This window comes from Labrus bergylta, chromosome 19 (assembly GCF_963930695.1).
Source record: "Labrus bergylta chromosome 19, fLabBer1.1, whole genome shotgun sequence".
NCBI lineage: Eukaryota > Metazoa > Chordata > Actinopteri > Labriformes > Labridae > Labrus > Labrus bergylta.
In genome coordinates, this window is record NC_089213.1 from 10,798,802 (window position 1) to 10,813,486 (window position 14,685).

Below are 14,685 nucleotides of genomic sequence, written 5' to 3' on the forward strand. Positions count from 1 at the left end.
AAACATGGGCAACTAGAGTAGTTGGCGGAGGCCTTTTTTGAGGATCTTATTGGAACCACTTTGTAACGGCTGTGGCTCAGTTGGTTGAGTCATCGTCTCTCAACTGAAAGGTCGAGGATGCAATCCCCAGCTCCTGCAGCAATATATCCGATGTGTCCTTGTGCAAGACACTTAACTCTGAATTGCTCCTGCTGCTGCGGCGGTGGCTTTTGAATGTGTATGAATGGGATTAGTTACTTCTGATGGTCTCACTACATAGCAGCCTTTACCATCAGGGTGTGAATGTGTTGGTGTGACATGAGGTGTAAAAGTGCTTTGAGTCGCCAGAAGACTAGCAGAGCGCTATATAAGCTCAAGTCCATTTACCTTTTAACAATTTAGCTCATCTTGGGGTCTGTTTTACTTTTTAGTAAATAATATCTCTATAGTGCCCATAGAGGCTCATGTGCCTGTGAAAAATGTGCTAGTTAAGTAATCCATCCCTGTCTTCAACCAATATTCCAAATTCAGCCATGGTTTGTTGTTAGCGTCAATACGTTTGTCTTGAAAAAATATTCTTAAATATATCAGCCTTAGCAGCACTTCAGATTGACAGCCGATGGAATTATTCACTTCTTAAATCTTGGTAGAGTACCCTGCTGGAATAAAAATGGCTTTGAAAAACTTTTGCCTTCAACTTTAGATGCACATTTAAAGTGTTTTTGCAGCTCAGTTTTTAAAATGTTCCAAACCTGAGAACTTTCAGTGGAAAAAATCAGATTTGCGGCCCATCCTCAAAAATCCCTGTTCATTAGTGATTTCCTCCTCTACAATACTGTTTTTGTTGCTGTATTGTTTCTTTTATTGATGGCATAGCTACTCCTGAACCTGGACTCAGACTACCAAGGAGAGAAGAACTGATTAACAAAAGAGTAATATGTCTCTCTGAATTGTAAAAAAACTGCCCTTGGTGATTGTGCTCATTAAATGGCCATGATTGGTTGTTCACATTCAAAATATTGCAAGCCACCCAGAAAGATTAAAGCATTAATCACACTGTTAAAAATAAATGTTGCCCATCAATGAATGCTTTCTAGGGGAAGTTGGGAATGTGTGAGTTTGTTAGCGTTGGAGGAACAGCTTCTACTTTCATCAGTATTCTGTTGCCTCCTGCATGTAGTGATTTGTCTGTTTGTGTCACATCGTCATTGTTGATAGCTCCGTGTCATGAAGTTATTGATTACAGTTTGAAAAGAAAATAATGGCTTACGCTCATGTGCCCACAGCAGAGACCGCTGCTGATTAATCCCTTTATCAGTTTCACTTCTATTTAGTTCATCATTAGTGACTCAAATACAGACTTGCTTTGTATCAGCCTCCAGGGAGGAGTGTTTGGACTACTTACGTATTATTACTGCAATGTCAAAAGGAACCCTTTTTTATAAGACAGTGAATGCAAACATGTTTCAGCTGCTCACATCAGCTGTACTTACAATGCATTTTCAAAGTACTTTTCTTTTGCTTTAGTTTTTTTATGTATTCTTACTGTATACCTTCCCTTCACAAAGATTTAAGGGCAAAGTTTGCATCTCTTTATCCACTTTATATACCTGATTATAACTTAGTACTTTTTTCATTCATTTGGGGGTCCCTCTTAGGCTACTCTAAATGATTTCTCAATTTATTGAGGAATCATTTGCTCCATAAAATGTTGGAAATTACTTGAAATTGATAACCACTAATACTCCAAACCAAATCAAACAACAAATCTTTCGGGGTCGGCTGAGGCTCAGTTGGTAGAGTCCTCGATTTTATGGTACTTCTGATGGTCACTTCGCATAGCAACCTCTGACATCAGTGTGTGAATGGGTGTGAATGTGTGACCTGTGGTGTAAAAGCACAGACTAGTAAGTCTAGAAATGAAGATTCATATCAAATGTTATCTCTGGACACTTTACAAAAAGAGCAGGTCTAGACCATTCTCTTTGTTATGATATTGACAAGAGTTAGCAAAGTAACAATTGCAAGGGAAAACGTGCCTTTTAAACAGATCTGGGATTTTGAATTGTTTGTGTCATCTAATTTAATGGATGAATCAAAACATATTAGATTTTTACTATGAAACACCAGATTTGTCAATTCAGAGAAGCTGGCTCCAGTCCTATTTGGAATTTCATGATCAAAGATGTTATAGATAGCTGCAGACATGATTTATCTTAATCAACAAATTACTTTCACAATGCATCTCGTCAAATCTCTTCAACATATATTTTTAGGTAGCCTTTAAAATCCATTGACTAAAAAGTATAAAGTCCATCTGAGGGCCATCACAAATCTGATATGATCATGTGCAAATAACTCACTGGCAAGAAGCTTGATGCAGATGCTTAATTGCAGATTAAAAACAAGTGTACTTCGGCCATCATCACATCCTTATATATGGACGGTTTATGGAGTGGATGCTGTTGCTGATTGTTTACTTTAAGTGGCAACACCTGCAGGGCACACAGTGACATGTGTGAGTCACAGGCAGCTCAAGACAGCGAGCTCTTGTTTAATTAGAAGTTATAACAACCACTCATGGGCTTAATGTAACTTTATTATTGTTAGAAATTGTTGATGCTCTGTAAGTTATTCCATTGCAAGCCACAACTTGTAAAGTGTATTTAGGAATGTCGCTCCACCTGCTGTCTCTCCTCCTTCCTTCATCCCTTGAAATCCGACTTAATAAAAAAATACTAGTAGTTTGATTAAAATTGTAATTGGTGTACTTAAAAAGTGACTGTATTTATCAGAGGGAAGTGATTCTTCTGGATAAATCCAGAATTCCAGATTTGGAGAAGTGAAGCAGTGACCCACGGGAATCATATTGGACTTAAAAACACGTTTTTAAAGAGGCTATAAGATGTTTTGTGAAAAAGGAGAATTTCAGGACATATGGGATGAAATTTGTGATGAAACTATTTATTTCCAAGTATCCATGCTTATGTTTGTGTATAGCTTGAATTCAACCTTTTTTTTAAATTGCCAGCTGTGAGCCATGTTATCCGTAAGCGCTTTGTTTCTGTGTGTCTGGGTAGCGACTGCTGTAACCAACTTTGATGCACGTTGAATTTTCTGTGGTTTCAACACAAACATTGATCAGAAGTCTCAATCTTCATTAAACCCAACCCCTTGTTGCAAGTATCGCAACTACTGCTATGCTGTTTGAAAAAAAAAAATGAATTAAAAGAGCACAAGACATTTTTTTAAAGTCTAAATCGACTTTAAAAAAATGTCTATAAGAATCACTTTTTTAAGTGCACCTTGAGAAAAAGCTGGACTTATTTCTGAGAAACAGCTCTTAAAAAAAGTAAAAGCATTTTCATAAACCGTGGTACTTGTTGGGAGATGTGACTGTAGCAGCTAAGAGTGGTTTAGAGAAGAGGTGTAGCATTGCCCTGACTTATGCCGGTCAATACAGGTCAATAACGCCATATCGGGTGTTAATGCACTGTTCATTAAACCCTGATTAACATGACTTTTTTTACTGACTGACACAGACAGATTCCACCAGTTACAGCTGCAGCAATGCTATCGTACTGGGAATAAAACTAAATTGCTGTTGGTGAATTTCTGACAGCTAAAAGAATCCGAATTCATCCAACAGTCCACATGGTGGCCCAGTCTTGACTACTCTGGTGGTGGAGGGTTGGGGGGGGCGGGAGGTGTGTTATTAACAACCTGCAGTGGTCCGATAACACTGTGGGAATAGATTAGACAGGGCAGAGCTGGCTGTTCTTCCTTAGGAGGTTTCATTTTTTTTCTTATGCAGTCTGTCTTAATCCCACACACTGTAAGTTAGAGTCTGCCTCAAAAGGTCCATCTGTTCCCTGCATATATTGGCGCCTTGACTGTGCAAAGTTCTGTTACTTTTATAAAGTTTTTGCCGTACTTTCATCGGAATAAATTTGAATGAAAAAGAGCAAAACAGATCTTTGTAATGATTTTCTGGGTGGCAATGATTTAAAAGTGATTTCTCCTAAAAAAAATATATGATACATTAATAAGGCCATGAAGCCATGGTTTTCAGCAATATCTCTGCAGGAACATTAAATTTTGTATTAAGACTAATATTTAGTCTCTCCTCCTACACAAGCCCCTATGCTGTCTCCTGCTTCTCTTCCTTTGCTGTAACTGGCACACATCATTTTCTCAACAGAGATGTCTGAGCTTTTTAATGGCAAGACTCCACCGAATGTTCTAGAGACAAGCAAGCAAAGTAAAGTGTTGGTCACGTGCACAAATCTACTGCAGATCCACCATATACATGGAGATAGTCATTTCAGCCGCAGTTTAATGAAAAATAATATTCCACAAATTTTCCTGTTGACACGCAGCCATTCATATAGCAATTATCCCCAACATTAGTATTGTAGTCAAGACCACACTAACCGAGACCAAGATATATACCAGAGACCAGAGAGACTGAAACAAGATCAAGACATTTAGGGATCCAGACCGAGATAAGACCAAGACCAGATACGAGACCATAAATATCAATGAAAAATCAACAATTTGTGTGCAGCGGGCACATCACTCACTTAGACTCTAATGCGGGGAAGGCTGTGGCCGTAACCAAGGAATAAAAATCAAATTGTTAATTAATTTAATACATTTTTTTTTTTTTTAAGAAAGACACCATTTTCTTGTAATCACAGTAATGATGTGAAAAAATAGCCTTTAAGTGGTGGTTTTGACCGGTCTTCATTTGAAATCCGGAGTCCACCCAGTCTGAGACTGGGGAAAGACCGAGAAAAAAAGACTAGAGACTGGTCCTGAAACCAAGACCGACTTTGAGTTCTACAACTACTCTGCATACTGTTAATGGTGTGCTTTAGATCATGGTAATTGTTTTAAACTTATTTATTAATATTGCACCAGAAGTACCCTGTTAACTAACCTAACCTTATTGGTAAATGGCATAATTGCATTGATTTGTGAATTTTATTGACATTCACTGTCCCTGAGCGTTTCTAAATAATGAATATATTATTCACAGGTTATCTTCGTAATAAGTGAAACTGTTCAAATCAAATTTTGGAATTTTAGAATCTTAAAACACCTGATTCATAATTTTTATTTATTGTAAAATGCATCAACTAATATAAACTAATTTTGCTCAGATCGGTTTCTCCCTTAAGGCATCTTCTTGCTCTATACTGGGCATCTACTAGAGTGTGAGAGGAGTTTGGGATCATTAGGGGCAGGCAGTGTTTGTTCCAGAAAAGAGCACAAGCTACAAAGTCGGCTGTGAAAGCCAGAAACATCAACACTCAGACACATATTCTGGTCTATTCTATTTGAGTCACTGGTATGGACCAATGACAATATCAATCCCCTACAGATATACAGTAATGAGGGGATGAACTGAGCTGATTGAGCTGTCAGTTGAAGGGACAGAGTCAGGACACAAACAAAATCCATCCGTGAGCTTTTTCTTATCTGCAGTCCAATTGTGGTAAGACTTCAACACCAAATACTCCTTCCTAAGATTAACAAGGAAAAAAAACATTGGTAAGTTAAAAGTAAAGCATTACATGGAGTGAGTTGAAGACATGATGTAATATCTGCATCAAAGTCAAAGACTTCAAAACATCCACACAAACCCCCTAAGCAATGATTTTCATCCCACTAACTACGTAAATTGGTTCTTTTAAGTTGCTGAAAACAAACAACCAATGCTGTTGATCTCTGGAGAGAACATCATGCTTCTTTCTGACAGCCGTGGATTTTTTTTTCTTCCAAAATGCAGAAGTGGTTCTGGAACAAGATCAGAGGCAGACTGAACTTCTCAGTGGATCTGAATGACACCGAACGCCCTGCTGATTAACTGTAGACACGGATCTAAAAATCCACATGATGTCAGAAATGAAATAAAACAAGCATGCCTTTGCCATGCAGGACAGCTTGCATTTTGGAATTGGGTGTGATTGAAACATGCTTTGTATGCCAAAATTGTCCAATCTTTGGAGTATTCTCTCCAGGCTGCAACGTTTTATGTCGCCATGTGTTGTCAGCCGCCACTAAACATGGGGCCTTGAGCTCTGATATCTTTTATGGCTTATATTTTAATATCAACATAAAAAGGAAATGCATCCCTCTTGGATAGAATACCTGTAATAAACCAGCAATAATCAGATCCAGGGACCATAAAGAATCATCTTCCATAATGTAAGACATATTTATGTTGACAAAAATGGAAACAGAGTTGATTATTTCATTCGCGGCTCCCAACACCTTCCCTTGCTGATGATTAATGGGACAGACACCCCTGTTTGGACGGAGAACTTCTCTGACAAAACACATTAATAACAAGGCCTGTTTTACATTCTCTTCCTGGCTGCGTCAAGCTATCAGTGGATGTGCAGGAAGAACATTTGTCTGCATGCAAAATGGCCTCATCCAAAAACATATGAAAATGTAAACATCAACGGCATCATGGAAACACGTATTCTCTGCTGACAAATGTGCAAACAGCCATTTCATTCCATCAGAGGTATCATGTCTCTCCTTTAGTTAATGATTATAAGACAGGCGTCCCATTTTGGATGGCGAATGTGCCAGACAACACACAATCAATATTCAAAGCTGCTTTGCATTCTGTCCACCTTGCTATCTGTGGAAATGCAGGAAGAAACATTTGACTGCATGCAAAATGGTTGGAGATTTTCAATTCAAGACTAAACATCAAAACCAATTTTCAGGGGAGACTGGAGCTGCAGCTACCTTTACTTGAGTCAGGTTTTTATTACATCTGGGCCTTTACTATCTGAAAAATCTGAGCTGGAAAAAGCAATTGGATTTTTAAACTGTATTCATCGACCTTATAACGTGTTTATGCATTTGTAGGTTTCATTAGCATATTCATGCACTTTGTTGTATCTTTTTGTGTCTGTCTCAATATGTATTTATACAGCACCGAGCAGTATACACTGTTCAAGGAAAATAAAAAAGGGCATTTTTTCTCAGTGATATATTAATTTTCATTTCTAGATTTTTTTAATATTCAAAAGTAATATAGAAAGAAAGCTAAATAAAATGGTGTTTATTTATGGTAAATGGTAAATGAACTTGAGCTTATATCGCGGTTTTCTAGTCTTCCGACTACTCAAAGTGCTTTTACACCGCAGGTCACACCTACACATTCACACCCATTCACACACTGATGGTAGTGGTCGCTATGTCGTATCATCCATCAGAAGTAACTAATCCCATTCTTGCCCAATGACACATCGGACATGTTGCCCACCTGGGGATCGAACCCTGGACCTTCTGGTTGAGAGACAATGACTCTACCAACAGTTGGTAATAGCTACATACTTTGAGGGCTATGATGACGACTTATCATATTAAGTCACATCGAAAGTAGTTTTGATTCAGAGAAATCCTTGTGATAATTGACAGCTGTACACTGTAGCTGGTTAGGCTAATGTTAGCGTCAAAGACTTACAGGATGGACAGCTTTAAACCTCTGAACCTTGGATGTCTAAATTCAAAACTGTCAAGCTAGAAAGCTTCAGACCTTCAGAGAATTCTCTTAAATGGGATAGGAAGATTTCGAAAACTCGTCATTTGCACTCACCAACTGCCTTAGCCACCAGTTAGCTAGTCTTAAATCCACCTGAAACAATGAGCAAGGCCTTGTAGAAAACATTTGCCACTCTGTGTCTCTCACACGCAGTAAAATGACACACAGTACTTTCCAAACTTGAACAATGATCTCAACTACTCGTTTGTTTCTGTTCACTTTATTTCTAGAAAATCAACGGATGCTATTCACCCTCTAGATCGTAATCAGGCGTTAGTTGCTTAATAGTAACATTTAAAACGCAACGTAGTGATTTTTTATTTATTTAAATGTTATTTTCTTGATAGAATGACTCATCTGAGGTAACTTTTAAAAGTAAGAAGATCTGTAATATCATGGTAGAATTTAAAGACATACACTGTCCACAAGGCTGGACAGCTACTCTGTTATATGGGGCATTTTCCCGGGGGTCTGTCTGTTCACACTTGGGGGTCTGTAAAAATGTGTGTGTGTGTGTGTGCGTGTTTGTGCGTGTGTGTGTGTGTGTGTGTGTGTGTGTGTGTGTGCATGTGTCAATCAACACCTCACCTAGCAGGGGAAGTGGACAATTGTTTTTTATCTTTATGATGACAGTTGGATGGCCCATACGTGCCTCCTGCAGCCCCCTCGTCTCCTAAGCTCCCCCCCCCCCCCACGCTGTGTTTGCTCCTGCTCAGAAAGTGGAAGTGTCCGGAGGATGTGCGCCAGTACATGAGTGTCAAAACAATCGCTTGCCTTTACAATGAAGCAAAAGACTTTTACTCATGATGCCAGAAATACACAGGTGGAGATGTGTGTTACACTGCCAGGCAGAGAGCTGGATGATACAGCTTGGGGGGGTTAAGCAGAGTAAGGCCGTATAGATGAACAGCATTAGAGCTGATGATAGTATAGCCTAGCAGTGAGAGAATTAGTAATATCAGTAACACAATTAGTTTTATTGAGAAAGGACATTTGAGCTCCATAGTTACCTCTAACCACAAGGGAGTCAGTCTAAACAAAGCAGCAACTTCCTGTGTTAAACAAAAAAAAGCAGATGCAGAGGTGCAGAATCCTGCAGTTTGTCAAGTGTCTGCTTGAGGCTGGCTGCAGATGCACCTGAAGTCACATACACACCCGTTAAAAAAAATCCAGTTTTTTGGATATTTGTTGTATGTTTCTATGGCACTAGCTTCTCAGCTTTGTAATGATTTCAGGGAATAATGTTGTCACGCTATTAAAAAGGGACACATGGTGAACACTAATGTTGTGTTCGACTGATTATAATGGGCTCGTTTGAACCTACTGTAAAATGCCAGAGCCAAATTCTCTTCCCTGTCCAGCGCTGCTTGTCCAGCATGTTCAGAGTACTCACATTGTCCATGTTAAATCAGGACAGAGCATTGTTTGAATTACATGAGGTCTCCAGGTAATACTGGTCCTGTGTGAGTAGGGCTTAATGCGGCTCCATTGATGTTCGTGTGTCTGTGAATATGAATTCCATCTGAATGTAATGAGCAGGCACCTTACATAGCAGCCTCAATCTTCAGTGAATGACTGTGTATTAATGGGTCCATATTGACATGTAGTGTAATGCATTCTGATTGGTGGTGACACAAGACGCTGAGTAGATGAATTCAGTACAGCAACACAGCTTTATTTAATTTTCATTTTGCATTTATAAATATAATGTTTCATTGTAAATCAAATACTGTAGATCAGGGTCATTTCCAGACAGTATAAGGATTATTCCTTAACACTATGAAAAAAACATTTCATTTTTGAAAAAGGTACGCATAGAATTGAATTACAATCCTTACTGATTCACTTATGGGCCAGTCAAAAGTAGTGCTGTTTGTCATTTTCACGACAGAAAGGAATTCAATAAAACATTTAGGGGGATGCTAAAAGATACGAAACATGATGAATTGAATTTAGTGTTTTTTTTAAATATTTTCCCCAGATTGAATGGCGCAGCAATAAAACAATTATTGAGTCTTTGTTATGAAGATTTTCCTCACTGTAAACTGCATACGGCTAAAACAAAAAGGTTAATACCAAATGTGCTGTGGTGTCAGACATGATGGATTAAGTTGATATTTTCTAAAAAAAAAAAAAAAAAATCTACCTTAGGTAATAAATACAATTTGTTTAAATGGTAAACGATAGCTTATTGAATTGTTTTGAATTATAGAGTGAAGGTTCATCCCAGACTGCAGTGCTCTCTGCTTTTATTCAGTGACACAAGCCAGACGTGAACCAGGCAGACTCACAGGGAGTTAACACACCAGGGAAACTTCATTTCTCCGGGCAACGGCAGGTAAGGGTGTGAAGGACGTGAGGAAAAAGAGGCTGCAGTAATCACTGGAAAATGCATTGAGTGAATCTCAAAGTGGCTAGATAATACAATTTTGCAATAATAAAATTAGAGATATAATAAACTGCTGAGCCAGGGTGAATGAGTAAAGGTCAATTCGAGTTATAACAGTAAACCTAAGTGTAACAAGGACATAAAAGAGGTAGGGAGATGGTGTAAATGGAAGGCACAGTGATGCATATCTGCTGCTGGGTAGCCCTATCGCAATTACTATGAGAGAACTATTACACAAAAAGCAATTCCTTCCTCCCATGACATCCTATAATAGCAGAAAGGAAATAAATGAAAGACATGAAGAGATCAAGAACCCCTTAAAGCTAATCAAATGCGCTGTTGAAAGGTCAGCTACATATAGCTATAACGATATTCTGTTTCCATCCTCACTTTTTAAGCTTACATGAAAGACAGTTGATGGCTTTTTCCTGTTAAATACGCACCCTATCCTGCTGTTTTCTTCAGTTTATTTATGAAGGCACTGTACATTTTTCATTGCCAACCTACCGCTGTTATGTTTATAGAATGAGTTTTTATTCATGTGCTGAAAATAGACAGTTTCAGTGACGTCACCCATCGGTTACTGAAGAGGCAATAATGAGCCTTAACAATACCAGTCACCATGTTGTTAATGATTTTTAAACATTGCATTCCATTAATCTAGTAGCAGACAAAGGTGTGGAGGTGAGGCGGGCCAAGCTTTGCAAACAGCTACAACACATCCACCTGTAAGTCATCTCAGTCTCACCTCTAATTATGTAAAAGTATGAGTAAGTGGTAAATGGACTTGAGCTTGTATAGCTCTTTTCTTGTCTTCTGGCTACTCAAAGCGTTTTGACACCGCAGGACACACCTAAACATTCACACACTGATGGCAGAGGTTGCTTTGGCATGGCACATGTGGCTGCAGGAGCTGGGAATCTAACCCCCGACTCTACCACTGAACCACAGCTTTGTAGGCTTAATAAAATCACTTCTGCATCGGCTTCACTTTTGAACATTAACGGTTGCTGCTTGGCTTTACTATTTTTTTTTTTGTTTTGTCATCAAATCAATTGCAGCATTTACTAAAGTGTTTTTCCATAAAAGAAAAATCAGTGCTTTCTTATCATGGGGAAGAAACATGTCACTTTGTGCAGCCCTCTTTACCTTAGCATGTTGCTAGCTCTGTCACTGATTATTGCCACACAAGTGTTGTCACATCACAAAGCTGAGTGTAGACTGTTTGTCTTGTTAGTTTTTTTGATACCATGAGAGCTCTATGGAACAGAGGAATACCTTTTGGATTAATTCGTTTATTGTTGAGCTTGGATTCCTTATCAAAATAGTCAAAAATAACCATCACTGGCTTTGTCCTTCAACAAACAACCAAGCCAGGAAATCTGCAGTGGTCTCCAGCCTTTAATGTGAGTTAAAACATGAGCCAATGGTCACTTCAGAGTGTCAGTGTTGGATACAAAAAACAGAAGAAAAAAAAGGATTTGTTCTCTCTTGTGACTTGCGTGAGGATGCCAGTCACATCCACAAATCAGGACGTGTAAACATCAATAGCTAGAAAAGCACACTATGCCAGTTTAAAAATCTATAAATAACACATGGCTGCTGGGCAAAAATAAAACCTCTAACCTTCAAAATGTCACGATAAACGGCTGCATTTTAAATTTGACCACTCTGCAGCTCCTATTTTGTGCTCTGGATTTTGGTTCCATGAAACCAGAGGTCGCACAATGTACCCAGCATTGTGAGTACACCCCCTTTGATAAACCGATCCACCTTTTATATAATGACATGCATCTGAAAAGAGATCAGTATACCTGTTATTTCTGTGAACCATTCTTCAATTCATTCTAATCATGTGAGAACACCTTGTCCTGCTTTTTCAATCTATCAATACCAATGGAATCCTCTTTATGTGCAGCAAGAAACATAACCCTGTCTCCTTTTTATCAATATGAAGCACTGACTGAAAGTCAATATCTGTGAAAATGAAACACTCTCCACTAAACCATAAAGATTCATAGATCTGATGCCATCAAATGTAAAAATCTTTTAGCGCTTTTTTTTTTTCATTTTCTATTCTCTGACTGATATTATAATTGACGGAACGGAAATTTCACAGACTCCTGCTGTGTTTCTTCTGTGTTGCCTTAAACATCTGTTCTTATTGATCTTGGCTGTTGAGGTTTCACATATTGAATGTTGAGGGATGCAGAGATTCAAGTGTTTTTATTTGCTCTGGCATGATATTGTGAATATTATGAATTCTGACTGCAGGGTAAACATTAAGAGATCTCATGCCCTTTTCAGACTTAGTTGACTTCACGTCTGTTACAGTAATGGATGTTGTTTTACTCAGACATTGGTGTTAGTTTTTTGTAACTTTTAGTCATCCAAACATCCTCTTTACTTTGTGTACTGAATTTAGCCCTTTGAATTTAAAAGCCCAGGCTTCCCGTTCATTTCATGAAGCTGACAAACCAGTAGGAATTGCTGATGCAGAATATGGCCTGCATTGTCCAATCTAATTTAGATATAAATTAATGACGAGATGGAAAAATTGTTTTGCAATATCTACACTGCAAAAACTCACATTTTAGCAATTGTGCTGGTCTCATTTTTTTTGTCAATATCCATTTATTAACCTTATTATAACCCACATTCACCTACCAAGTCCAGATTTATATATTTCAAGAAGTAAAAAGCAAAAAACAGGGCCTGGATTGCATGTAATAAGCACAAAATATCACACTCAACAAGATTTACCTACTGATGGAGACAGTGCATGTCATTTTAAAACAAAGTGGGCATTGTTAATGGGTTTAATGGCTGCACAGGGGTGCACTGGTTAGTGCTGTTGCCTCACAGTCCTGGTTCAAATCCCTGTGAGACAGAGCCTTTCTGTGTGGAGTTGTTATGTTCTCCCTGTCCCACTCCAAAGACATGCTCACATGGTGACTCGAAAAGCGTCCATAGGTGTGAATGTGAGTTTGGCTGGTTGTCTGTCTCTATATGTCAGCCCTGTGATTGACTGGCCAACAGTCCCGGGTGTATGTTCATGGATTTTGGAGCCAGCCTCAAGTGGACAGTTAAAGAACTGTAGGTCTTTTCACTTCCGCAGGTCTTTGAAGCCTAGTGCTTGAGAAGGTGGGGGGGAGGGGTTTTTCTTTTCTTCATCTTTTTTTCAGCAACGACGGAGACAATCTTTTTTTATGTACTGTTCTTACATGAGAAGATTATCCTCAGCGCATAAAACGGGCTAATTTTTATGTGCTTTGTGGTTTATGGGTGATTTTAGCAACCAAGCCGTGCATTTAATTTCTATCTGTGCGTGCATGTTTAACCTTGCACTTGTGAAGCTTTTTCCATTAATATTACAACATTCATTTCCGTCTTGAGTCATATTCGAGGTAGTCAAATTGCTGTCATGACTTTAAAGTTAAAGTGACTCAGACGCTTATTCAGACATGACATGTTGAATTACCATCACATTAATGTCATGAGAGGCATGTCAAGGTTACTTCCTTAGAGTTAACTCATACTGCGAGGCTCGGGTTACCTCAGCAAGCAAGTCCTCCCAAGCTCAGCAGAAAAACCTTTCTAAAGTATATAATACAAAGGAGTCCTTGAAACTGCAGAATATTTGATTTCTCAGAATGCTCACAAGTGGAAGGCGTAAGCCGGAGAGGAAAACAATTTCCACACAACACCAACTGAAAACACTTTACAGTAACTACACCCTGCAAAGTTGATGACGTCTCAAAACTGAAGATTAGGGTGAAAATCACAGCTTACACACCACTGCTTTCCACCCCCTCTCCTTCGCTTTCTTTCGCACTCCCCCTCCTCTGAAGTGTGAACAGACGCTTTGCTGTCTCAGCTTAGCAAACTTTGATCAGTGCAGGGTTGCCAAGCTTCAGTCAGACAAGGTCAGAGGAACGAGATGATGGCCGGCATGTTGTCAAAAGCGGGGAGTTGCCACCTGTTTCAGAATATATTCTGCTTGCTCTCACGTCTTCCAGGACCCCTAATGCCAAAGGGGTGGAGTGGAGTGGAGTCAACAGCCTGCTTTATCGAGGTAGGCTTCATTGAAGTGTCCATTATAAGAGTCCCCAGGTTTCCTTGTCAAACTTGCTGCCTTAGACAATAACCAGTCTTGGGTTGGTATGCAAATCCACCCTCTGCTGTGAGTTATGGAGCTCCCAACAGCCGACAGGATCACTTCTAAGCTGTCCTGGGCATTGGCCTGTGTCAGGGCTGCTGATAAACGGCTGTACAGTTTGTTTTTCTGCGCTGATAGCAAGAAAAGAATCAACAGAAAAGCTGTGCTGCTGTGTAGTCTTTCTCAGACAGTCTTAAACTGAATCCGCTTTGCTTCCCTCCAGGGTGAAATTTGAATGACCTGATCAATTTCTAATCAGGAAAAACCTAGAGCCTTTCTCTTGTCGTAATGGAGCCCCACAAATCTTCCATATGGAAAGCTCCCTCAGAAATGGTGCAGAGCAAAGGGCAGGTAGCAGTTTTTCTGTTCATTTTTCACATATATATTTCTAACTTGTGAGGCAATGATAGCGCCGCTACAATGCAACTCAGCGTTTAGTTAAATATACCAGTGTTTGTGAAATCCTGAACACTGCTGCATATCAGAATAAAAAAATCCAGGCCCTGTTTAAAGGCAGAGGTGGCCTTTTCATGTCGGAAATGGAACCCTGGGAGGTCTGCCTGCTTTGTCGGTCATGAAAGCCAGAGC

General features: G+C 39.2%; 1 protein-coding gene across 3 annotated transcripts in view; it reads left to right on the forward strand.

Moving 5' to 3' along the window:
* Positions 1-14,685, forward strand: part of LOC109991747 (CMP-N-acetylneuraminate-beta-galactosamide-alpha-2,3-sialyltransferase 1) — a 67,326-nt gene that overhangs the window by 24,395 nt on the left and 28,246 nt on the right. The window contains exon 1 of one of the 3 annotated variants that reach the window (XM_065948321.1): positions 13,890-14,013. The exons of the other annotated variants lie outside the window; for them this stretch is intronic. The gene's annotated coding sequence lies outside the window, so the exon portion shown is untranslated. Of the gene's footprint in view, positions 1-13,889; positions 14,014-14,685 lie in introns of those variants that run through there. 3 annotated transcript variants of the gene reach the window in all.